The sequence below is a fragment of the Vigna unguiculata genome, chromosome 1 (genome assembly GCF_004118075.2).
Source record: "Vigna unguiculata cultivar IT97K-499-35 chromosome 1, ASM411807v1, whole genome shotgun sequence".
Classification (NCBI taxonomy): Eukaryota; Viridiplantae; Streptophyta; class Magnoliopsida; order Fabales; family Fabaceae; genus Vigna; species Vigna unguiculata.
Window position 1 is genome coordinate 21,071,558 of NC_040279.1, and position 25,002 is coordinate 21,096,559.

A 25,002-nucleotide genomic window follows, 5' to 3' on the forward strand; every position below is an offset into this window, starting at 1 on the left:
TGCACTCCTGGGCAAAATTAAAGAGTAAAGCAAAGCAAGGACATCACAAACATAACAAGAGAGACAAAAAGACACACGACAAACAGACTGAACACAGACAAAGGGAAACACATACAACACAAAAGGATTCAAAGCTGCAAGGTATCCATGAACATCATCCAAACAGTTTAAAACATGTCAAGTACTCAGTTTAGCTAAAAGAGAGAATTAAAAGCAACATAACCTCACAAAATATGCACTTTATCACTCAAATCTCTAGGCTACTATTTACTCTCAAAGCACCCCTGAAAATTAAACATCAAATAGACTTGGCAAGCCTCTAGAACCAACAACCAAACCAAAAACACATGCAGGTCAAGATCAGAAGGAGTTTTCAAGGTTGTAATGGGGTTGAGGACAAGGTGTGGAACATATGGATAAGTAGCTAAGCAACCAAGGAAATAGAGGAGCAATGGGGAATAAGTCTCAATCAAGCATGAAAGTAATCCCAAACACCAACATTTCCAACTTCGGTTCTCACACAATGCATCAAATCCAAACTCTTTTTATTTCTTTTCTTTGTTTTCTTTTCTTTTCTTTTTCTTTTCTCTTTTTTTTTCTTTTTGTTTTTCTATACAAAGAACATGCAGAGAAAGAACAATTTTGAAATCCCACCTGGGTATACCAATGAGCAATTCCAAGAACCAATAACAAGTGCGCGAACAACCACACTTGTTGTGTGCGCACAACCACACTTGTTGTGCACGACCACACTTAATTGAGCACCCATTCTCAAAACAATTCTAAAACTTCAAAATTTCCTAAGGTAGGAATAATCATGGTTTTTCAGGCTAAGGGCTTGCAATGAGCTGTAGAACAATGAAAGGGTATGCAGGCTCAAAAAGGGGTATCAACGGAAACAGTTCAAGGTAGGCTCATCTGGCTATAGGCTCACAGAACAGAATTGCCTAAATCATATCCCAACGTGCATGTGAATCAGAAAAGCATCAGAAAGAGTCAAGCCAAGGCCATTGTGCAAGCATTCAAGAGGCAAATATCACACAATCAAAGAACAGAGAGTGGCTCAAATTCTCACACAGGGTAAAATAATTACAAAAGCAACTTGACATGCAAAGACAAAGCAAGGATATCAGTTCACAGAATAACCAACAACTCATCCTCCAAGAGTGAAGTGAGTGTTCCAAACAGAAAAATAAAACATAACACTAACTAACACAAATTAACAAAAAGGAAACAAATAAAAGGAAACAACAACAGATAGACAGACCTGGACAAGTGCAATAAAAGTAAAGAAGGGGAAAAAAAACTCCCTGAATCATGGTGAAACAACAGTGGGGTCATGCAGGGAAGTCTCCTCTACAACAGTATCCACCAAGGCATGATTGCAGAGGAATGGCTTTAGACGATGCCCATTCACTTTGAAGCTCTTATCGGTGGACTGGCTTTTGATTTCAACTGCACCATAAGGATAAACATTAGTGACAACAAAAGGACCAATCCACTTTGATCGCAACTTACCCCCATGAGTCCAAGTCTGGAGTTATATAGTAAAACTTGTTGACTAACAACAAACTCCTTTCTAGCTATGGAGTTATCATGAAATCTCTTGGTCTTCTCCTTGTAGAATATAGAGTTCTGATATGCCTCCAGATGGATCTCGTCTAACTCGTTCAGCTGCAGCTTCCTTTCCTCTCCAGCTTGATCAAGAGAGAAGTTGCATGACTTGACAGCCCAATAGGCTTGGTGCTCTATCTCCACTGGAAGGTGGCATGGCTTACCAAAGACAACTCGATAAGGAGACATCCCTATAGGTGCCTTGTAAGCAGTCCTATGAGCCCATAGAGCATCTTCAAGTCTATTGCTCCAATCCTTTCTGTTGGGTTGCACAATCTTCTCCAAGATCCTCTTGATTTCTCTGTTTGAGATCTCAGCTTGCCCATTAGTTTGGAGGTGATATGGTGTAGAAAGTTTGTGCACAACCCCGTACTTTTGAAGCAAAACCCCCATGGATCTGTTGCAAAAATGGGTGCCCTGGTCACTAACAATAGCTCGAGGAACTCCAAACCTACAAAATGTGTGAGACCTAACAAAGTCCACAACAACTCGAGCATCATTAGTTCTAGTGGCTTTGGCTTCCACCCATTTTGAAACATAATCAACAGCAAGTAAGATGTAAGTGAAACCAAAAGAGATAGGGAAAAAGCCTATGAAATCTATACCCCAGACATCAAATACCTCACAAAATAGCATGGGTTGTTGAGGCATCTGTTGTCTCCAATAAATGGCTCCTCCTGCTCGTTGGCATTCCTCACATGTGCTACATATCCTCCACGCATCTTTGAAGATGGTGGGACAATAAAATCCATAATCTAGCACCTTGCAAGTTGTCCTCTGTGTGCCAAGGTGACCACCAGGTGCAGATGAATGACAAAATTTGAGGACTGAGTCAATCTCATGGTCTGGAATGCATCTCCTGGTAACCTGATCATTGCACATTTTCCACAGATAGGGGTCATCCCAAATGTAATACCTAGCATCGCTCTTGAGTTTATCACATTGAGCTCTGGATGCTAGGGGAGGAAAAACAGAAGCAGCAAGATAATTAACGATGTTAGCAAACCAAGGTGAGGATGAAGTAGAGAGTGTCAACAAACTTTCATTGGGAAAGTCATCCCGGATTGGTGAAGCATCATCAGTAGACCTCTCAATCCTGCTTAGGTGGTCTGCAACCAGGTTTTGTGCTCCGCTCCTATCACGGATCTCCAAATCGAATTCTTGGAGCTAGAGCATCCATCTTATCAGCCAAGGTTTTGATTTTGCCTTCTTCAACAGGTACTTAAGAGCTACATGGTCAATAAACACAATAACAGGAGAACCAAGCAGATAAGATCAAAACTTTTCAAGTGCAAAAACTACCGCAAGGAGCTCCTTTTTTGTTGTGGTGTAGTTTGCTTGGGCAGCATCTAGTGTCCTGGAGGCGTAATAGATTACCCTCGGCTGCTTGTCAATTCTTTGAGCTAGGATAGCCCCCAATGCATAATTGGATGCATCACACATAAGCTCAAATGGGGTTGTCCAGTCGGGCGCCTGAATGATTGGAGTTGTGGTCAGGGCCTTCTTGAGGCAATTAAAAGCCTCTTTGCATCCTTCATCAAAGATGAAGTCAACATCCTTTTGTAGTAGGTTAGACAGTGGGAGGGCCTTCTTACTGAAGTCTTGAATGAGGCGCCTGTAAAATCCTACATGGCGAAGAAAAGAACGAACCTCTCGCACAAAAGAGGGTTAAGGCAATTGTGAAATAATTGAAATCTTGGTAGGGTCAACTTCAATGCTCTTTTTTAAAATTATGTGCCCCAATACTATGCCTTGTTCTACCATGAAATGGCATTTCTCAAAATTGAGAACAAGGTTAGATTGGATGCACCTTTTTAAAACTCTGTCCAAACTATCCAAACATGCATCAAAAGAGGACCCATACACAGTAAAGTCGTCCATAAACACCTCTATGCATTTTTTAAGAAAATCACTAAAAATGCTAAGCATGCACCGCTGGAATGTGCTAGGGGCATTGCATAGGCCAAACGGCATCCTCCTATAGGCAAAAGTGCCAAAGGGGTAGGTGAATGTGGTTTTCTCTTGGTCCTCAGGTGCAATGTGAATTTGAAAGTAACCAGAAAAACCATCAAGGAAGCAATAGTGAGACTTACCTGCCAAGCGCTCAAGCATATGATCAATAAAAGGCAGGGGGAAGTGGTCTTTCCTAATTTTTTGATTTAACCTTCTGTAGTCAATGTAAACCCTCCAACTGTTTTGCACTCTTGTTGGAATCAGCTCTTCTTTCTCATTCTTGACTACAATGAGGCCTGTCTTTTTGGGGACAACATGGATGGGGCTGACCCCATGACTTTCAGAAATGGGGTAGATGATCCCAACTTGTAGAAGCTTGGTCACTTCCTTCTTGACAACATTTGAGATGACAGGGTTGAGTCGCCTCTGTGGCTGTCTCACTGGCTTTGCTCCATCTTCCAACAATATCTTGTGCATGCATGTTGATGGGCTAATACCAGGGATGTCAGCCAATGTCCATCTAATTGCCTTCTTATGCTTTTTGAGAACATGCAATAACCTCTGCTCTTGTTCAGCAGTGAGGGAGGTGGAAATGATGATAGCAGTTTTTCCTCCTCCTCTAAGTAGACGTACTTGAGGTTTTCTGGCAGGAGTTTCAACTCTAGAGTACTGGATGCTGGCTGAATATCAGGAACCAGAGGGGAGGGAGAAATGGGTTCCACAACCTGTACCTCAGCATAATAATCAGATGCATATGTACTTCCTACAACATGGTTAGTGCAATCTGATTGTCTAACATCAAAGTCAATAGGTACAACATCCATAGAGTCAAACTCAGTAGATTCAACATTATCCACATCATATTCAGCATCATCAGAATCAGAATCGGAATCAAGAACATCAATGCATGCAAATTCAAATAACTCAAACACAGATGAATGTTTTAATGCATGCAAAGAGTGGAAATCAGAAATAATTCCATCAACAGCATCATCAATAATATCAACATGAAAAATAGAGTGATCCTCAGAAGGATGTTTCATGGCATCCAGAATGTTAAATCGCACAACAATATCATCAAACTCCATGGATAAAGTACATGCATGTACATCAATCTTGGTTCGTGCAGTTTTCAAAAATGGTCTGCCTAAAATGATTGGTGCATGACCATGTGAAAATCCCTCTTCCATATCAAGAATGTAAAAATCAGTAGGGAAAATCAATTCACCAACACGAACCAAAACATCATCAACCAAACCTGCGGGGTGGGCAACACTTCTATTTGCCAACTGAATCACCACACTCGTAGGTTGTAGGGGTCCAAGAGAAAGAGATTTAAAAATAGACAGAGACATTACATTTATGGAAGCACCAAGATCAAGCATTGCATTACCTATGATGCAAGGTACACAAAATGTACCTGGGTCCTTGCACTTCTCAGGAATCTGAGGAACAGATTTACCTATCAATGCTGACATATTTCTCCCCATGCTGATCTTTTCGTTTCCCTTTAGCCTCCTCTTGTGCGTGCATAGATACTTTAAGAACTTTGCATATCTGGGAATATGTTTAATGGCATCCAATAGAGGTATGTTCACCTCCACCTTCTTGAATGTTTCTAAGATCTCCCTGTCAACCACTTCCATCTTTTTGCTTGGAATGGCTCTTGGAGGGAAAGGAAGAGGTATGGAAGGTGCAGCAGTAGAGGTGGAAGGCGTAGAAGTCACACCAGATGTGGAAGGACCAGCTGCATGAGCATCACGCTTTCTCTGAAGTGTAGCAACAGGGTTGATGAGTTCAAATTTTTGCCCTCATTTAATATTTAAATTTGGGGATTTAATTGAATTTTCTGTGCTTAAAGATTGATTTAATTAGGATTTGTGATTATTGGATTTATTGAGTAAGTTTGGTAAAAGTGGCGTAAAAATTGATTTTAGTTGCATAAAATATTATTGGATATTCTAACGTTTGTTAATGCAGCTGGAATTTATTTTTGGTCAATTAATAGTGTGATTTTTGAAGTATTCAAAGTTACAAAATAAGTCCAAAATCAAGAAATTCTGAAAAAGAATAAATCAGGAGCTAAATGCACCCCCAGTTTTTATTTGCACACTCCTTGCTCAAGTGGACCACAAAAAAACCTGTTCTGCACCCCCAGTTTTCACTAAGTTGCACCCCTCCTACCACTTAAACTCCATTCAACCAGATCATGCCATGTGGCAATCCCCACCTTTTAAAATTAGCCAACCATAAGCCGCCACGTGTCATAATCCTCCACTCACCAAATTGACCACTCAGATTCTGCCACGTCATCATCTTCATCTCCCAAAAACCTAACCCTAATTTTCTTCTCTCCTTCCACCACCATGGCAGCCGCCGCCGCCAACCGCGCCTCCGTCTTCCGGCCACCACGAACAGCAACGCCATCTTCTTCTCGCGTCCAGTAGCTCCGCGCGCCACCACCATCTTCCTCCATTCACGGCCACCGCGAATTCTTCATCTTCTCGCGCCATCTGCACCGCTGCAGCAGCGGAAGAGCTACGTCGTTCAGCCACTTCACGCGCAACACCACCACAGCTCCGTCGCGCGAACCTGCGCAGCGCACACGATCCACCACCACGGCCACCGCGAGTTCTTCTTCCTCGCGCACAACCATGGAGACGTCTGCGCGCCACCATCTTCTTCTCGCGAGCCACCAGCGCCTGCACCTACAGGAATCACGAACTATTCTGCGCAAGCAACTCGCCGGAAACGCACCGCACCGTCGGACCACCATGAACCACCGCGCCGTCAGCCGTCATTGCCATCTCCATCTCCATTGCATCTGTAGAAACCCTAATTCTGGAGAGAGAATCTGCACTGCCACGTGTCAGCATCTGATAGGACAGTCAAACTGGTCAACTCTGGTCAACTGGTCAACTGGTCAAAGTATGCAGTCAACTCTGGTCAAAACTGCAAATATGGCTAAATGAGAGGGGCAGAATTGGAAACTGGACAGGAATTAAGTTGCTAATTAATTAAATAAAAATAAAAGATTTTAGCAATTGACAGATAAAGCCCAAAGTCCAGTGGAAGCCTATATAAAGAGACTTAAGGGAGCAGAAACGGGGGACTGACAATTTACAGCTGACAGCTTAGACACTTAGAACTCTCTGGTTTTGGTAGATACCATCTCCACCACATCTCTCATTCTTTCTTTATTTTCTTTCCTTCATATCATCATGTATTCCATCAAAGCCATGGAGGGCTAAGCTTTTAGGGTTGATTCCACTGTAATTTCTTAAATGGATTCTGAGGTTAGATGAATTTATATGTTTTGTTATTTTGATTATTGTTGTGGTTTTTGTTTATCTATGTCCTTTGCTTCTTAATTGAATAGAAAATAATGATTTTAAATCTACATGCATGCTAATCATATGAGTTAAAAGGTTTTTAAATTAAATTGAGACTTTACTTTGATTTTGTTTAGAAACTTTCATTTGATTAAATAAGTTTTTTGCCAATAATTGAGACTTTAATTTGATTAGAGGTAATTACTTTAACTAAAATTAGTCAAGACTTTACTTTGATTAATTAAGTTTTCTATTTGGTAAAGAAACAAAGGAATAGACATGATTAGGCATAGTAAAATTAATTGAGACTGTACTTTGATTGAATTTACTATGGATAATCTAAAAGTTCTCACTTTTAATTGAGACTGTACTTTGGTTAAAAGTGAGAACGCCAACAAATTAATTGAGTCTTTACATTGATTGATTTGTAAATCAACAACAATAATTAATTTAACAATAATCTCTAGATAACCAATGAAGAATCTTATTTAGAAAAAGCAGTGGAATTGACCTATTTACTATTACTGTGTTTACAATCTTCCGTGTCATTTTCTTTGCATATCAAAATCCTCCTATTTTTATAGTTGCTAGTTTTAATTGCATTTTTAAGAATCAAATATTTGAGATCAATTCCGTATTCGTTGTGAGACGACTCAGGGTTATCTTAACCCTAACTATTTTCTTCATTACAAATTGGCAATACTGAAGTTGCTAAAGTAGTGGTAATTTGATCACCTAACGACAGCGATATCAAGGGTCAACTTCCTTTGGAGGTGTAGTCTCAGGAGTGGGAACTTCAATGTTCTTCCCAAACCTCAATGTGATGGCACTCACGTTTCTTGGGTTCTCCACCGTCTATGATGGAAGCTTGTCAGAATTCTGAGCCTGTGCTTGGTTTAACTGAGTGGCCATCTGCCCCATTTAATTTGTCAAACTCTGGATTGAGGCCCTAGTCTCTTGCTAGAATTGCATATTTTGAAGGGTCATCATCCTGACTAACTCCTCCAATGAACTAGAAGAAGAAGGTGTAGGTGCTGCAGCAGGAGCTGGTGTGGGTACAGGTGGAACAGGAGCAGCTTGTGCAAGTGCAACTCTTTGTTGTGGAGGTGGCTGCACATTTTGAAATGGTTGGTTTTGCTGCTGCTGGTTGCCATGGTTTCCCCATCTCAAATTAGGGTGATTCCTCCATCCTGGATTATATCTGTTTGTTGACAAATCATGGTGGTTTTGTTATTGATGTTGGGGCCTATTGTTGTTGAAAATATTAGTTGCATAGGCCTGAGGGGTATCCACTCGTGTAGAAGAAGAAGCAGCAACCTGTTGTTGCAATGCTAGGCAAGAGTCTGTAAAATGATCAACAGATGTACAAAGGCCACAAACTCTTGCAGCTGGAGCTCTCTAATTGGAAGCAAGTTGATTGACCAGTGAGGTAAGAGCATCAATCTTACTTTCCAACTTCTTCGTGTACTCGGCTGCCCCTACATCATGAACACCTTTAACAACTATGGCATCACTCCTTGTGCCAAATTGTAGAGAATTTGAAGCCATGTTCTCTATTAGTTGTTTGGCTGCAGTTGGGGTTATGTTACCAAGAGCACCACCACTTGCGGCATCAATCATATTTTGATCCATATGGTGCATGCCTTCATAAAAATACTGCAGAAGGAGATGTTCAGAGATCTGATGGTGTGGGCAGCTTGAAAGGAGATTCTTGAACCTCTCCCAGTACTCATAGAGGGTCTCCCTAGATTGCTGCTTGATGCCAAAAATTTCCTTCCTTATGGTTGTTGCAGGGAAGAACTTAACAATCTCTTCAGGTCATCCCAACTGGTGATGGACCTGGGTGCAAGGTAGTACATCTAGTCTTTCGCATTCCCCTCCAATGAATGAGGGAAAGCCTTCAAGTATACATGGACCTCCTGGACATTTGCAGGCTTCATGGTGGAACAGACTACATGAAACTGCTTCAAGTGTTTGCACGGGTCCTGACCTGCAAGACCATGAAACTTTGGCAACAAGTGTATTAAACCAGTTTTTAGCACAAATGGAACTTCCTCCTCAGGGTATTGAATGCATAAACTATTATAAGTGAACTCTGGTGCAGTGAGCTCACTCATGGTTCTCTCATGAGGTGGAGGAGGTTGAGCCATGTTATCAGTATGAAAATTAAAATGCTAAAAAAAATAGTATGCTGAGAATGCAAAGAATGAGGAGTGTCGGGAATGTGATAAGAATCAGAAGAGTCAGGAAAAGTCACTGAATATTCAGCATGCAAAGATGGATTCCTAAGATGCTTACGTACTATGTGGAATGTCCTATCAATCTCAGGGTCAAATGGTTGTAATTCACTTGGGTTTCCCCTAGTCATGCACCAAAAAACATTAATTCTAGTGATATTGGCATAACATAGGGTATAACTACAAGTATACTCAAACGAACTCCAAATGACTTGAAAATTGGTAGGATATTCCTTTGAGTGGTAAAACAGAAGCACAAAAAAAAAATCAGATGAAAAAACAAAGCACAAGTATTTTTAAAACTTTTTCAAATGTAAAACAAATGAAGAAAAATCACAAAAAACATTGCTGAAATGTAGAAAATGGCATTTTCTGGAGAATCTGAGTTTGCAAACCTGCAAGGCAAGTATTGATAAGGTAGGAAATCAAATTCCACCCCAAATGCATATAAAATAATAGTGATTCTGATAACCAGAGCAAAAGTTATGGTCCTCTGAAGTTTCACTAAAAATCATTCCAAAATTTTTTTGAATCTCTCAACTCAGACCATGCCAACTGCTCCAGCTATTTTTCCCATCAAGTTCAATGTCTTAGAAGTGGGGGAAAAAAACTTCAAGTCAAAACAAACACCGTAGCTACCAGAACAAAAATCCAGAAGTTAAATGCCATATTCAGACACTATTCATGCACTATTCACTACAAATGACATTATTCATGCGCGCAGCGACACTATTTACTACACTACACATAAACAAACAGGAATGGAAATATGCACTTAACTTAACAAAACATTAACATCACAATGAACATATACCAACTCAACCACACTTGAACTACACACACACCAAAACACGGAACTCAAACACACTGAAAATTTTACTTTGAACAAAACGATTGGTCCCCGGCAACGGCGCCAAATTTGATAGAGGCCGTACCCCACCAAATTAAAATATATTAAATGCAGTATATGAAAGTTGAAACAAGTCGTCTCCCAACGACCAATATTTTCATTTAAAGCTACAATTTTCATATGAACACAACAATAACACAAAGGGGGGGTTTGGTAAACAAATTCATAATGCTAATCAATAGATTAAATTGAATGCAAAGAGTGATTAAAACCGTTTTGACATCCTTGATTCAAACACAATTTCACTTATCATAGGCCACCAAATTAACACCTCTGCCTTCTCTCAATTCACTAGATAATAATCCATTAAGCGAAAATTACAATCTAGCTTCATTATGCAATTAAGCCTTGCACATATCCTTAAATTTGTGATAGCCAAGTTACATAAATTAAGCATGAACATAACTTAACCCAAACACATACAATTACTCTGTAAATTAAGCACAAACAGATTCATCACAATGCATTCCCGAATTAGAACAAAGAGACATGGCAAATTTCATAAGCAAGCACAACCTCAAAGCTTGATTGCATTTTTCATCAAGGAGTCAATACAAGAAATTAGCTAGACATGGAAATGAGCAATTAGACACCACAATTATGGAATCACAAAAACAGAACCAAAAACCTTGACTTTTGAATTCTAAAAAAGCAATGCAAGAGCAAAAGATAGATTTTAAGCTTCAATGGAATGCAAAAATGATGCTGTGATATATAAATCCGAAAACCCCATGAATAGGTATTGTTCCAAGTCAATGAAATCACAAAACGAGCTGCCCAATGTACAAAACGAATTCAAAACGCAAAACCCTCAATGGGTGCTGTCAAATGTGCATAAAAACGTTAAAAATGAGCCAAAAATGTGGAAAACCGCAAGGGGCACCTCCATGGAAGCTTGGAGAGCGAAAATGGAGTTTGGAGAAAGGTAGAAGATGAAGTGTGCGACTGGTGCATGGAATGAGACCTAATTCTCGTGGTCATTTCACTTTTCCACTCATTATTTACAAAATTGTCACTCTACCACTCAGATTTACAAAAATGCCACTCTAGGCCTCAAATGTTGATCCATTCACTCTGCTGACATGGAAATGATGTGGAAATGATGTGGCGACTCTCTTCAACTAAATATTGATGTCCAAGCTCCAAAATTGCTTCACCCAAATACCTAAAAATAATTAAAAACAAAAATTAGGCCAAATAATGTGAAATTAGTCCAAATTCAGAATAGTGGCCCAATAAAGCCCAACAGATGAAAAACACTCTAAAGATGAACAATTAAGCACTGAACAACTGTCTAATGGGTACACAAAGGCTAGTGGAATGGAAGAAAATAATGACTCATCAGCATGACACCATTTGGGTTATAGTGGACCGATTGACCAAGAGTGCTCATTTCTTGGCAATGAACTTGAGGATGTCTATGGCTAAGTTGGCCTAGTTGTACCTCAAGGAAATTGTGAGGTTGCATGGAGTACCCTCGAGTATAGTCTCTGATAGGGATCCACGATTCACTTCCTGGTTTTGGTAGATCTTGTAGAGTGTTATAGGTAGCAAGCTAACGATGAGTTCAGCCTACCATCTCCAAACTGATGGCCAGTCTAAGAGGACGATTCAGTCGCTTGAGGACTTGCTAAGGACGTGCGTGCTGGATCATTTGGGTGCTTGGGATGAAGTACTGCCTTTGATAGAGTTCACCTACAACAACAGTTTTCATGCGAGCATTGGCATGGTGCCATATGAGGCTCTTTATGGTAGGAAGTGTAGGACCACCTTATGCTGGTATCAGGATGGGAAGGCAGTGTTGGTTGGGTCGGAGTTGTTGGAATATACCACTAAGAAAGTGAGGATGGTGAGAGATAGGATGCAGGCTTCTCAGAGTAGGCAAAAGGCTTATGCGGACCGCAAGAGGAGACCTTTGGAGTTTGCAGCTGGTGATCATGTGTTCTTGAGGGTCACTCGAACCACTTGGGTGGGAAAGGCTCTTCGCTCAAGGAAGCTCTCTCCTAAGGTCCTTGGCCCCTATCAGATCTCGAGGAGGATTGGGCCGGTGGCTTATGAGATAGCTTTGCCTCCCCAATTGGCAAATCTTCATTTGGTATTCCATGTGTCGCAGTTGAGGAAATACGTGTTTGATCTGTCTCATGTGTTGGAGGCAGATGATGAACAGATCAGGGAGGACCTCACTATGGAGGTACCACTAGTGGCGTTAGAGGATAGCAAAGTTGAGGAATGTAGAGGAAAATCCGTCAGTCTAGTCAAGGTCATCTGGGATTGTAGGATAGGTGACTCTACTTAGGAGTTAGAGGAGGATATGAGGAAGTCCCATCCATATCTATTTCCTTGGTAAGTCTTTATTTTCGAGGTCGAAAATTTTGTTTTTGGGGAGAATGTAAAGCCCACTATTTTATTCTACCTTAAACTAAAAGGGCTGCCCCATGTGAGTTAGGCCTAGGGCTGGCTTATAGGGAGCCACACATCCTAATGTAACCTAACCCCACTCATCCATCTCATTTCAGAAAAACAGATCTCTACTCCTCTCTTGAGCAGCTGCGAACCTCTACTAGGGTTTGGCTTCCACTTTTACGTTGATCTAGAAGGACTCTGTTGTTCCACGTAAGTTAACCCCCCAACTGTTTTTCCTCTATTCTAGCTCTGTTGTCTTGGTTTCAACTGAAGTTTCCCTTATTGATCCAATTTCCCCTCTGTTCCACTAATCTCAAGTTCACTAAGCTAACCTCGGAGTTGATGTGCTCGCTAGTTTTGGTTTAGAAGTCTTGTGCTAGCTTATTTCCAGGTAAGGGAAGCTAGGGGTCACGCTTTTATTATGTTTTTCTGCTTGAGCCAATGTTATGTCACTATGGTATGCCTTGTGTGGTGATGTGAACTTGTGAGATGCATTATTGGACTGCTTGGATCCTGTTGTGTGACTGTTGTATGAGAGAACAATGGTGAGCACTGGTTTTCTTGCCCAAGTGAGCATGTCTTGCCTAGGCGAGATTAATAGAGGCTCGCCTAAGCTACTTTACGCGAGTAGTCGCTCGGGCGACCAACTCTGTTTTTGAGCGAGCGAACGTCTCGCTCAGGCGAGAGGGGTCTTGCCTAAGCGAGAATGCGTGTAAGGTCACTATTCCTGTAAGTCGTGTTCTCGCCTAGGCGAAAGAAGCTCGCTTTAGCGAGAGTCCCTCTCGCCTAAGCGAGGCCTTTCAGCCTGAGCGAGGGGCTGGGCAAGGGTGCTTGACTGTTTTGGTTGTTTCTCTGTTCTTGGATGGTTAGCACTTGCTTAAATTTAATTGTTATGTTAAAATCATGAGATGAATGATTATGCATGAGTGATGTGGTTCATGGGTTGTGAATGATGAATTTGGTATGATCTTGGCATGTGATTTAAATGAGATGGTTGGTATTAATGTGGCATGGTAATGGTATGAGATGAAATTCTATATTCATGGATTGGGAAGAATGAGTTGGTATGGATTCAACATGTGATACGAATAAGGATTTATTTACAAAGGTTGGCATGAGGTTTATATACATGATAAATATAACTTGGTTGTTTGAATATGATTGGTATGTGGTCTGGACGTAAATCCATGAGCCTCTAGATGAGACCTCATGGTGGTGCTTAAGTGGGCGAGACGTAATTCCATGACCCCTGTTAGTAGGAGTTCATGGTGGTGCCCCATCGATATAATTTAGTAAGGATTTAAGGTAAGGTTGCATCCTGACACTCTAAGGAGTCAGTTAGTCTCACAAAGAGCGGACTGACTCTTGTGGTAAGAGTAGCAGGAGGCCTGAAACTCATTAAGGGCTAACCTTATGTTAGGGGATTGAGACATTGTAACACTTAGCTTACCCTTTTGCTTGTTTGATTGCTTTGTGTGTAGTTCTTCTCCTTTTGCGATGATCATCAATTTATTAATGTGAATAGATGCGAGAAACACTTGTGGTCAACAGGGAGGTGATGGTTCCGCTGCGTAGCCCACCTGGGCTGGATTGTTCTGTATTGGGCTATGTTATAGGGCTATGGCCCTTGTATTGGTTTATCCTTTAAATTTAAATTGATTTACTGTTGAACCTTGAATCATGTTTTGTTTTGGCATCGTGGTGTGCCTCGAATATTGTAAGGAGTAGTGTTTATGCTCCAAGACTGCTTTACTATGTTATCCTATGTGGCGTTCCCTTTAATTAGGATTATTGATTAAATGGGACGTTACATTTATGGTATCAGAGCGGTCATTCCTTAGGTATGTGGACTTGGGTGTCCGCTTAGCTTTCGTAGTGTCTTTCTAGTGTCTTTAGTTAAGTCCTCTATCTTATCAGGCCTAACTTATGGTTTGTTTTTCTATGTGCCAGTGAATTTTGGCACCCCATCGTAGGACCTCTCAATCTTCTCAAGGCTATGTACCTGATATCGCCAGAGCAATAGAGTGATTTGGTTCATGGGTTGTGAATGATAGATTTGGTATTATCTTGGCATGTGATTTAAATGAGATGGTTGGTATTAAGGTGGCATGGTATTGGTATGAGATGAAATTCTATATTCATGGATTGGGAAGAATGAGTTGGTATGGATTCAACATGTGATACGAATGAGGATTTGTTTACAGAGGTTGGCATGAGGTTTATATACATGAGAAATATAACTTGGTTCTTTGAATATGATTGGTATGTTGTCAGGACGTAAATCCATGAGCCTCTAGGTGAGACCTCATTGTGGTGCTTCAGTGGTCGAGACGTAATTCCATGACCTGGGCTGGATTTTTCTGTATTGGGCTATGTTATAGGGCTATGGCCCATGTATTGGTTTATCCTTTAAATTTAAATTGATTTACTGTTGAACCTTGAATCCTGATTTTTTTTGGCATCGTGGTGTGCCTCGAATATTGTAAGGAGTATTATTTATGCTCCAAGATCGCGTTACTATGTTATCGTGTGTGACGTTCTCTTTAATTAGGATTATTGATTAAATGGGACGTTACAAAGAAGCCAACATAGCAAAAGTTATATAGATAATGCTGATAGTTAAATTATTGTCACCCACCCATTTAGAAAAACGATAAATGTTGATGAAATCCATCTAGTTGATGATGTACATGCAATTCAAGAAGATCACGATGAAGGAATATACATATGACCAATCAATAACTTTATGTATGAATTTCATGTTCTTGTTAAAATTTAGGTGTTTTGTTAAATAATGTTTTATATTTTATTTTATATGTTTCTTATTAATGTTTTTTTTATGTTTTCATTTCACAGATACATGGCTGAACATCATACTTCATTAGAGGATGAAGCACCTACTACGAGACCCACCAGAGGAGCCACTAGGTTGAGACAACTCTTAATTAGAAGAGCTAAAGGTCAGAGAACACATGTTGATATTAACGTTGACACTGGAATGCCTAGTGGTCGTTATGCAGATGTCTTCAAAGCTATTTAGGAATGTTGGCACGAGAGAGAATATCAATCCTTACTTCATCTTTTGATCATGTCACTAAAGTTGATCGGTAAATGATATGACATGATTTATTGGTAACTAATATTAATGTTATTAACGTTATACTTTGATTTTGTTGATAATATGATAAATATTATTGATGACATTTTCTATATTGCAGCTAACATTTGATATTCCAAATGTTGTGACGGTTAAACAAAAATGTTTGTCAGCGGTGGCTGAGAAATTTCGTGGTTTTAAGACCAAGTTGACATCTAGGTATGTCTTTGGATCTAAAAAGGATGAAAATCCATTGTTGAAATACACTTGGATTGATGAAGACACATGGCGTCAGTTTCTTGAGCTTCGAACATCTGAGGGATGACAGGTATATTTATTTGAAATTATCAATTGCACAATTGATAATTATGCAAAATTTTAACTAATTCATAAAGTAGGTTTTATATGTTACAGGTAAAGAGAAAAAAGGCTCAAAGCATAAGTGCTCAAAATAAAAACCCGTACATATTATCTCGTGGTGGGTATAGAAAACTTGAAGAGAAGATAATGTCAGAAAAGAAAAAATCTAGGCCTCCACCTTCTGAGGGTGAAGATACTGAGCCTCCTTCACCACCATCACGTCATCAAAAATGGAAGTTAGCCCGTCTACGCACATCGGGCAACTACACTTCTGAATCTGCACGAGAAATCTCTGAGAAAATTGTAAGATACAATTCTTATCTAAATAGCTCGTTCATGTTACATTGCAGGATTCGTTGGTTGAGCAAAGCTCCCAAGGAGGATTCACTCCAGAAGGTCATCATGACACATTTGCTGCTGCAATTGGACGACCTGAGCACCCTGGACGTGTGTGTGGTGTTGGATCAGGAGTCGACATACGCCAATTTTTTGGTTCCTTCTCTCATCAGTCTTCATGCAGCCATGGTGCTGATTATGAAGAAAGAATGAAGGAAATGGTCACTACACAAGTGAGACAAGAACTTATGCGCCAATTTGAGCATTACGACATTCGTTCGCCAATGGATCCTCTGCCAGAACTAGACCAATTTGTGCCTCCCACGGGTAAATTTTTTTTCTATAAGTTATGAATTGTATAAATGATATTTAATAAAGTAATTGAATAACATTAATAAATCGTTGACTCTAACAGGTAGAAGCGGAAAGGAGAATTGTTCAGCTCCACCTGGGGATGACATGGATGACACTCATCCATGTCAGCTATATATTTGGGATGGTACAGAGAAGACACTAGTGGCTCGTGGAAAAGTATTTGAGGCAACCACAGTTCTTCATGACATGGAGTTATCAGAGGATGAGGTTAAAGTCACGGTAGAGGAGGTTCTCATGTTGTTTGCTTTAGTTCCTGTGCCAACAGATGAGGTATATACTATGGCATAGGCATTCCAATGTTTCCTCGCCTGGCCTAGAGATTTGGTTGTTACTGACCCCCCGGTACAGACTCTTAAACCCACCAAAATACTACATTTTTAAGTTTACATGTTCATTATATTCAAACTTAAATTATATTCCATTTTAACTGAAATTGCATCAATATAGGAAAAACCTCAATCAAAGAAGATTTTTCTCTCTTTGGACGATCCTCTAGGTGCATTGCTCCAACTTGCAGAAATCATTGCTGATAAGTCGATGCAGGTTCCTTGGGATGCTAACATTTTTGGGAGAGACATTAACATCCCACTTTACTTGCATTCCCAAGATGTCTTGGAGCTTGCACGGGGACAAGAGGAACTAAATATTACCATTATTCAGTTATTGATGATATAAGTCTTTTGGTCATTATATATAGTTATTTGATATATTTATCTATTTACTTATATCAAATCAATTTTGTGTTTAGGTATTTGTCTGGTGTCACTAAAACTATGGGGCTGAATGATGTATATGGGTTTGTAGACCCCTAACTCACTCATGAAGGTAACAAGTTTGATGACATCCAATCATATGTGACCGGATGCTTTCAACGCGGAAAAGAAATTTATTTTGTCCCTTATGTTGCTGGGTAAGTCATTTTTGTTAACTTATGAATATAATCTATCATTTTAATGCATAACAATGAATTTATTTTCTTCTCAGACGTCATTGGCAATTACTTGTGGTTTCCCTAAAGGAGAACCTTATTGTGTGGTTTTGCTCTTTGCACCGCCTTCCCCCCAACCATCTTAGACAAGTGATAGATTGGTAAGAAACCTCAATCTCAATCTTATGAAAATGACATGTTATATAAAAGTATCCTAACTTATTCCCTTTATCATAGTTCAATTATTGGACATAACATGTTGTTAGGGAGATCAACGACTAAGGCAAAATGTCTTGCATGGTGTTCCCTCCAGATTTGATATTTCTATCCATATATTTATAATTTTTTGATTTCATTTTCTTCCTTAATTAACTTTAATGTTGTTGATATAATGTAGTGTAATAGACAAACCAGCTCATATGAGTGCGGTTACTATATAATGCAATGGATGACAACAATTATGCGTGATCGTATTATAACTAATTGGGAAACGGTAATATATATTTGAATTAAAACAATTACTTTGCAATATACTAAAGTTTGGTATACTAAAGTTGTCTTTCTATATACCAACTTAACTTAATGTCTTATTTTGCTGACATTCAAGAGTCCTTTGCCAATTCCCGCGAAGTCCATAAAGTTTGGTAGGATAGCATGTGCAAAATTCATAATTCAAATGTACAATAGTATTGATTAGGATATATGTATTTGGATTGTGTATATTTCAATTATCTTTTAAATGTTATTGGATTGTGGATGTTTGAGAAAATATTATGTTCTCGTTTGTGCTGCTCTGTGAAAAAAATATGCAGGTTTAAATGTGAGAATCACAATAAAATAGAAAATTTATTTTAAAAAAATAATAGAATAGACCTCGGTTGTTACCAAGACCGAAGCAAAACGGAACTATATGGCCTCGGTTCTTACCATAACCGAGGCTAAAGACTATGCGAAAATTTTAATTAAAAAATATTATTTTTAACCTATGGCTTCGGTTCTCGCTGACCCGAGGCAGAAAAGAAACCCTATGGATCTGGTTTGTTTACAACCGAGGCATAAAAGCGACTCTATGGCCTTGGGTAACAACCGAGGCCAAAAGGCACCCCCTTTTGGCCTCGACCCAATATGCCTCGGTTCCAAACCCGAGGCAAAATGAGGAAAACAACCGGGGCAAAAAGCCCTTACTGCACTAGTGCATTGCGTTTAGTTTTTATTACCTTTGTTACCTTTCCTTTTTATTACCTTTGTTACCTTTCCTTTTTATATGCTTCCCAAACCTTTTAACTAGTAAGTTCAAGTTCTCACTGTCTCCTGATTCAACCACTTTTTCCTCGATTTCATCACTCTTTTTGGTGCTAGTCTTCAAGGCTATGGTTTGCACCTTTTTCTCACTTGATTCTTGCTCATTTAGCCTATGCATCTCAATTTCATGCTCCTTTAACTTAACAAACATTGCAGTTGTGGTCATAGTGCATAGATCCCTTAATTCTAAGATGCCAATTACCTTGGGTTGCCAACTTCTATCAAGGCACTTTAACACTTTGATATTTAACACTTCTTTATCAAATTCGTTTCCCCATTCTATTAGGTGGTTAACAATATGTGTGAATCTCTTTTGTACTTCAACAATTGATTCTCCTTGTTTCATTTGAATAGCTCATATTCATGTATCAAAGCATGTTTCTTAGTTCTCCTTGTTTTATCCATATTCAATGAAGATGTTACAATATTCTTTGTTGTGTAGTCATATTGAGCATTCTTCTTTTCTTCCTTTGTCCAAAGATTTCAAGGCTTGTCAACCTACTTATTATGAACATCATGTTTAAGGATGAATGGGTCATTCACATTTGTATTCGAAATTCCTTTGTCAATTGAATTAATTAAAGGTTTCATATGTACTTTCCAAAATTGATAGTTTATACCACTAAACATAAGGGGCGTACGTATATAAGCACCTTCAACCAAAGAAAGTTTATTTTCAGCCATTTTTCAAAATATAGTTTAGGATTGCACTTGAATACCTTTCAAGAACCCGCTTTGATACCAATTCTAGGTTTAAAATGTCTTTCTTAGGATGTTGAATTGGTTGAGCACTAAAAATTATGGCCAATTAAAACTTCTAAAAACCCTATCAATTCAAATTCAACTTACCAACAAATCAGAGTTGTATTGTTGTAGGACCACATATTTCAATTGATTGAACACACAAACAACAAATTAATTTTTTCATATAGTATGATTCAAAAGATTGTAAAATAAAATCAACCAACCAATATTTTGGGAAGTTATGCAGAAACGTGAAAAGCACCAAACTCACTCGAAAAAATATACTTTATCATTCAAGATTTGTTCCAATCAATATATCCAATTTTGTTGTATTACCATATTACGTTAAACCAAATGCAGACCTTAAAAAGATTGATTTAATGAGTTTTCTTGAGATTTAAAGGAAGAACAAGATGAGGGAGAAAGGATCACACACCGATTTTTAAACTGGTTCACTCAATAACTAAGCTACATCTAGTTTATAAGGACAACATGGGCTTGATCATGCACTATATCAAAAGAATTACAAAATCCCTCAAAGATTACACTTTTGGATAAAGCAAAACACCAAGATTCTTGAATCCCACTAGAACCTTAACCTCTACACTACAAAAATCCCACTTATAGACTCATAATCAGACCATGAAACACAGAAAAGCAAGAGAACAACCAAACTTGGGTGGAGGCTCTCCCTAACTGACAAAACACGTTCTTCCATGCTTCAAACAAGCAAAACTTTGCTCCAAGATTCAAAGATCTTCAATCACCAACTGCACATTATGTAATCTAGAGAGAGTTTTCCAAATTCATGCCAGTGTTTTTGCGCTCATAAATCTCAATTGTTACTCCACTGTTTGAAAAACCAGTTAATATAGTTTGGTCATAAGTGAATTCAACAAGTTGATTTGTCCGTACAATCTGTTGATTTCACTTGACTTAAGTGAAATCAATCGATTAAATAACAATTAAATTGATTGAAAATATTCATACCAAAACTATATGCATCAAGCCTTTTAACCTGTTAAAAACCTTTTTTAACTTATTGAAAAGGACACCTGCAAGACAAGACACATCTAAACTATGCCATATAGTTTATGAATACAATACAAACTTCAAGCTTTGAGATCTTCATGATAACTCTAGATGCAACAGACCACAAGCTTTATCATCAACGAATCTCATCAATTCTTCATGAACCACATATGATCTTATGCACTTGCTTCATCAAATCCATGCACCAAGGTTACTTGTACCAACATTTCTCTCAATCACACTATTTTTTTGAGGAGTCCTTGGAGTATATGTGTTTTATGCATTGCTTTTCACAAAAGTTTTCAAACTTTACATTTTGAAACTCTCGTCCATGATCACTTCAAATAAAAACAATTTTACAATATTTTTCATTTTCGAAGACCTTGGCAGGTCTTTTGAAAGCATGATAAATATCATTTTTGGATGCTAAAAATAGTGTCCATGTGAACCTAGAAAAATTGTCTACTATGACTAATCCATAGAAGTTGCCACCAAGACTCATAGTTTATGAAGGCCTAAGTAAGTTCATGTGAAGTAGTTCTAAAGGTTTGTTAGTTGAAACACAACTCTTATGCTTAAAAGAAACCTAGTATGTTTTTCTATTTTACATACTTCACATACTTTGTCCATTACAAACTTGAGTTGTGATAGGTCTTCAACCAATTGTTTTCTATTTAGCTATTTTAAATTATGCTTGTGTATTTGACAAAATCTTCTATGCCATAACCATGTATCATATTCCTTTGTAAAACAATGTATGTTATTTAATGAATGATGCAGATCAAACAACTACTAGATGCATTAAATATGAGACAATTATTAGGTTCAAATACTACTTTATATCCTTGTTCACACAATCGGCTTATACTTATTAGATTGTGCTTTAAACCCTCAACTAGGAGAACATCTTTGATGTTGAATGAAGATCCATTGCTTATGGTTCCTATTCCAAGAATTCTCCTATGTTGTTATCTCCATAAGTCACAAACCCTTCATTCTTTAAGCTTAATTATGCAAATTTTCCTTTATCATCAGTCATGTGCGTGGAACACCCACTTCAAGGTACCGCAGATCTTTCTAATCACTTTTCAAGCACTACAAAAAAGATTAGTATTATATGGTTTCTGAAAAATTTCTCTTACTAAAGACCTTCAATTCAAGACCAAACGGTAAAACTAAAGCACTATGTGTCTAGAATCGATAGTTAAAATTTCAGTGCGATCTGATGGTTAACAATCTGGGAATCTTAATTTTACTGAGATGGCTCAGAGCTAGAAACCTCCACTCGTCCACCATGAGAATTGCTCGCAAATGTAACATCCCATTTTAATTGAATAAAACCACTAAAATGAGACAATACAGGTTTAATAATCTAAAACAATTAACACAACAATTAACATACAAAATAAGTACAATCATCCCAAAAGAAACAATCATATCACTACAAGAAAATATCTCATTAACAACCAATTATAGTGATAAAAAATTGTTAGTTACTATAAAAATTAGAATACAAATATTATATTTAAATAATTGTATTAAATTTGTGAATTAATATAAATATTAATTTCTAACTTATTAAAATATACTATCATCATAAAATTATGTCCACAAACATATAATTCTAACAATTATAATAATTATAATAATTATTATTATTATTATGGAATTAATTTTTTCATTTTTTTAAACTTATTTATATTTTTATTTTATATCATTAATGGTATAAGAACATGTATAAATATAATTCATCAAATGCATTATGATATAACTATTACTCTAACTACTTGTAACAGTAGAACAACTTCTAAATACAACATGTAATAATTTTTAATACATATTCTAGATTATGTTTCTTAGAAAATATGCCCTTTCATTAATTCAATTTTTAATAATATGCCCTTTCTTAGTTAATATGTAATAATTTTTAATACATATTCTACAATAATCACATACACTAATAATTTTTAATACATATTCTACAATAATCACATACACCGGGAGGCATGTACACCCGTTAATGTAAGAATTTTAAATTTTATAAAATTTAAAAGATCATCAAAAAGTTACACTTATTTTTTTTAGAAATCGTGTAAAGTTATAAAACATTGTTTTTATATTTAAACTAAATATAGGCCTTCCCTATTTGTTACCATAAAATGACAACAATTTTATACCTATGATGACTTCCACTTCAAGTTAAGAAGGTGGTTGGATGTGTGTGAAAGCAATGGGCAAATGGAGGAGATAACTCTCTCTTTGGGTGTTTGGATGCTGATATGATAGGATTTTCTCAAAAAAGTTAGGTCAACTCCAGAGAAATGTGGCTTGAGGAGATCACATGTGATGCTCTAACCTTGACTTTAGAGACAAGTATGATGGCATAATATTTTGATAGCAGAGCAATATTAATCTCAAAGTGAATTTGCATGTGTGGAGACACCTTTATTTATAGGCTAAAGTATCTCTAAATTTGGAGAAGCAAAACCCTGAAAACCTCAATTTTACTAACTTGGATAACAAGGCTAAAATCCTCTATATTAGGAGGAGGATATGTGGCCAATACTATGAAAAACTCTTCTCCATTAGGAGAAGAACACATGGCCACTACTACGAGGAAATCCTCTCCATTAGAAGGGGGACACTTGGCCATTACTTTCCACCAAAGGAGAGCCAATCACACCATTACCTTGCTTCCTAAGGTGGCAAAAACCTACATAGGTAGTTGACTTAAATTCATTATCCTATATATATATATATATATATATATATATATATACATACATATATATATATATATATATATATATATATATATATATATCATATCTTTCGTTTAAATAAATTCATTATCTTTCTCGCTCAAGCTTGCCCAAAGAACCATGATTTCCTTGGATTAAGAAAACCTTTATTAAAATCATTCGCTTTGCGAATTCTCACTCACTCAACGAATAAGACCATTAGGAGCAATTTTAATAATTTGTCCAACGAGACTTACTTTGCTCAATGAGTGGGATCACCCCTAATTCTTTGACTTTCATTAAAATGCTCTTACATAGCAAGGATATCACTCGCCCAATGAGTGAGCCCTTCCCTTCCTCTGTGACTTCATAAATTATGTTGTCGTTCAGGGAGAAACACTAGCCCAACAAGTATTTCGATCTATCCAATTGTCTTTAATAGGTACTTTTCTTCTTTTTCACAAGCCAAATCAGATCAATATTAGTTCAAAATGGTTAATTAAAGGCCACTTGATTCAAACTAACATATATTTACTCATACATATCATCAATCACAAGCATACATCTTTCACCTTAAAGATCGACTAAAAGTTAACCATTCACAACTATCAATCATAGGAAAAAATAGGAACACACACACAATTCAATTCTTCACAATTAGAAATACATCATCAATTCCATTCAACAATCACATAAATTTTAAATATCTAGCTTCCTTACCTTGAGTTAAAGCCCCTAACTCAAAGGTTTCTCCTAAAACTCAAATTCTTATAGGATGCTCTAACTACACAAAGAAACCCCTATCAAAGATCATAACACATTCTTATAATCACAAACAAACAACGATTCACCTTAAGTTATTTGGAGTCACATGCATGGACCAGAGAGCCATATGCAATTGTACAATGATGAAGCTTAGTGGAGACTAGGTATATACATATATAAATTAGTATATAATTTAGTATTTTTAAAATTTTGAGATAGTTTTAATATATTTTTTATATTGGGCAATCAAAATTTTTTTATACATCTATACACAAATTTTGGCATCTTAAAATATTTTTTTCATAACCAGTTTTTAATTGTGTTTTAATTATCATAAAATTTTCTTTTAGTAATTACATTTTTTTAGATTGTGATAAATTATTTTTTAGTCTTAATTTTTTTTAAATTAGGTATATTGATGAGGAATGAAAGGGAAGCTACTTGTGAGGATGAAAACATAATATTATGGTTGCTCACCACGTAATGATGTAATTTGTGAGGACTTGTTGAATCAATCTATGCATATTAATAAAATGGAAGATGAATTTCTTACCAACAATATGATTATGTATATTAAAAACAAATGTTGAAAATTTTACTTTTTATTCAATTATTGATAAGTTCAAAAGTCTAAAGAAATGAAAGATAATCCTTTATATATGTATAATTTCTTTTATAGTAAAGGTTATATTGAAGTATGTGTTCATTTTTATTTTATTCGTGTCAGTAATTAAATATATAAATTTTGAGTGTATTGATTCCCCAACAATATTGGTCAAAATCCGTCATTGCAACTCAAAAGAGTACATTAGCTCAAAAAGGAACAAAAATGAACTTACTTTACTTTGAATTCTTATCGCTTAGATGTGTAGA

At 37.3% G+C, this 25,002-nt stretch overlaps 1 non-coding gene across 1 annotated transcript; it reads left to right on the plus strand.

Moving 5' to 3' along the window:
• The first annotated feature begins 8,577 nt into the window (after window positions 1-8,577).
• LOC114165614 lies at window positions 8,578-8,684 on the plus strand. The gene has a single exon (XR_003599741.1). It is a non-coding gene; the product is annotated as a small nucleolar RNA R71 (small nucleolar RNA).
• The last annotated feature ends 16,318 nt before the right edge of the window (window positions 8,685-25,002 follow it).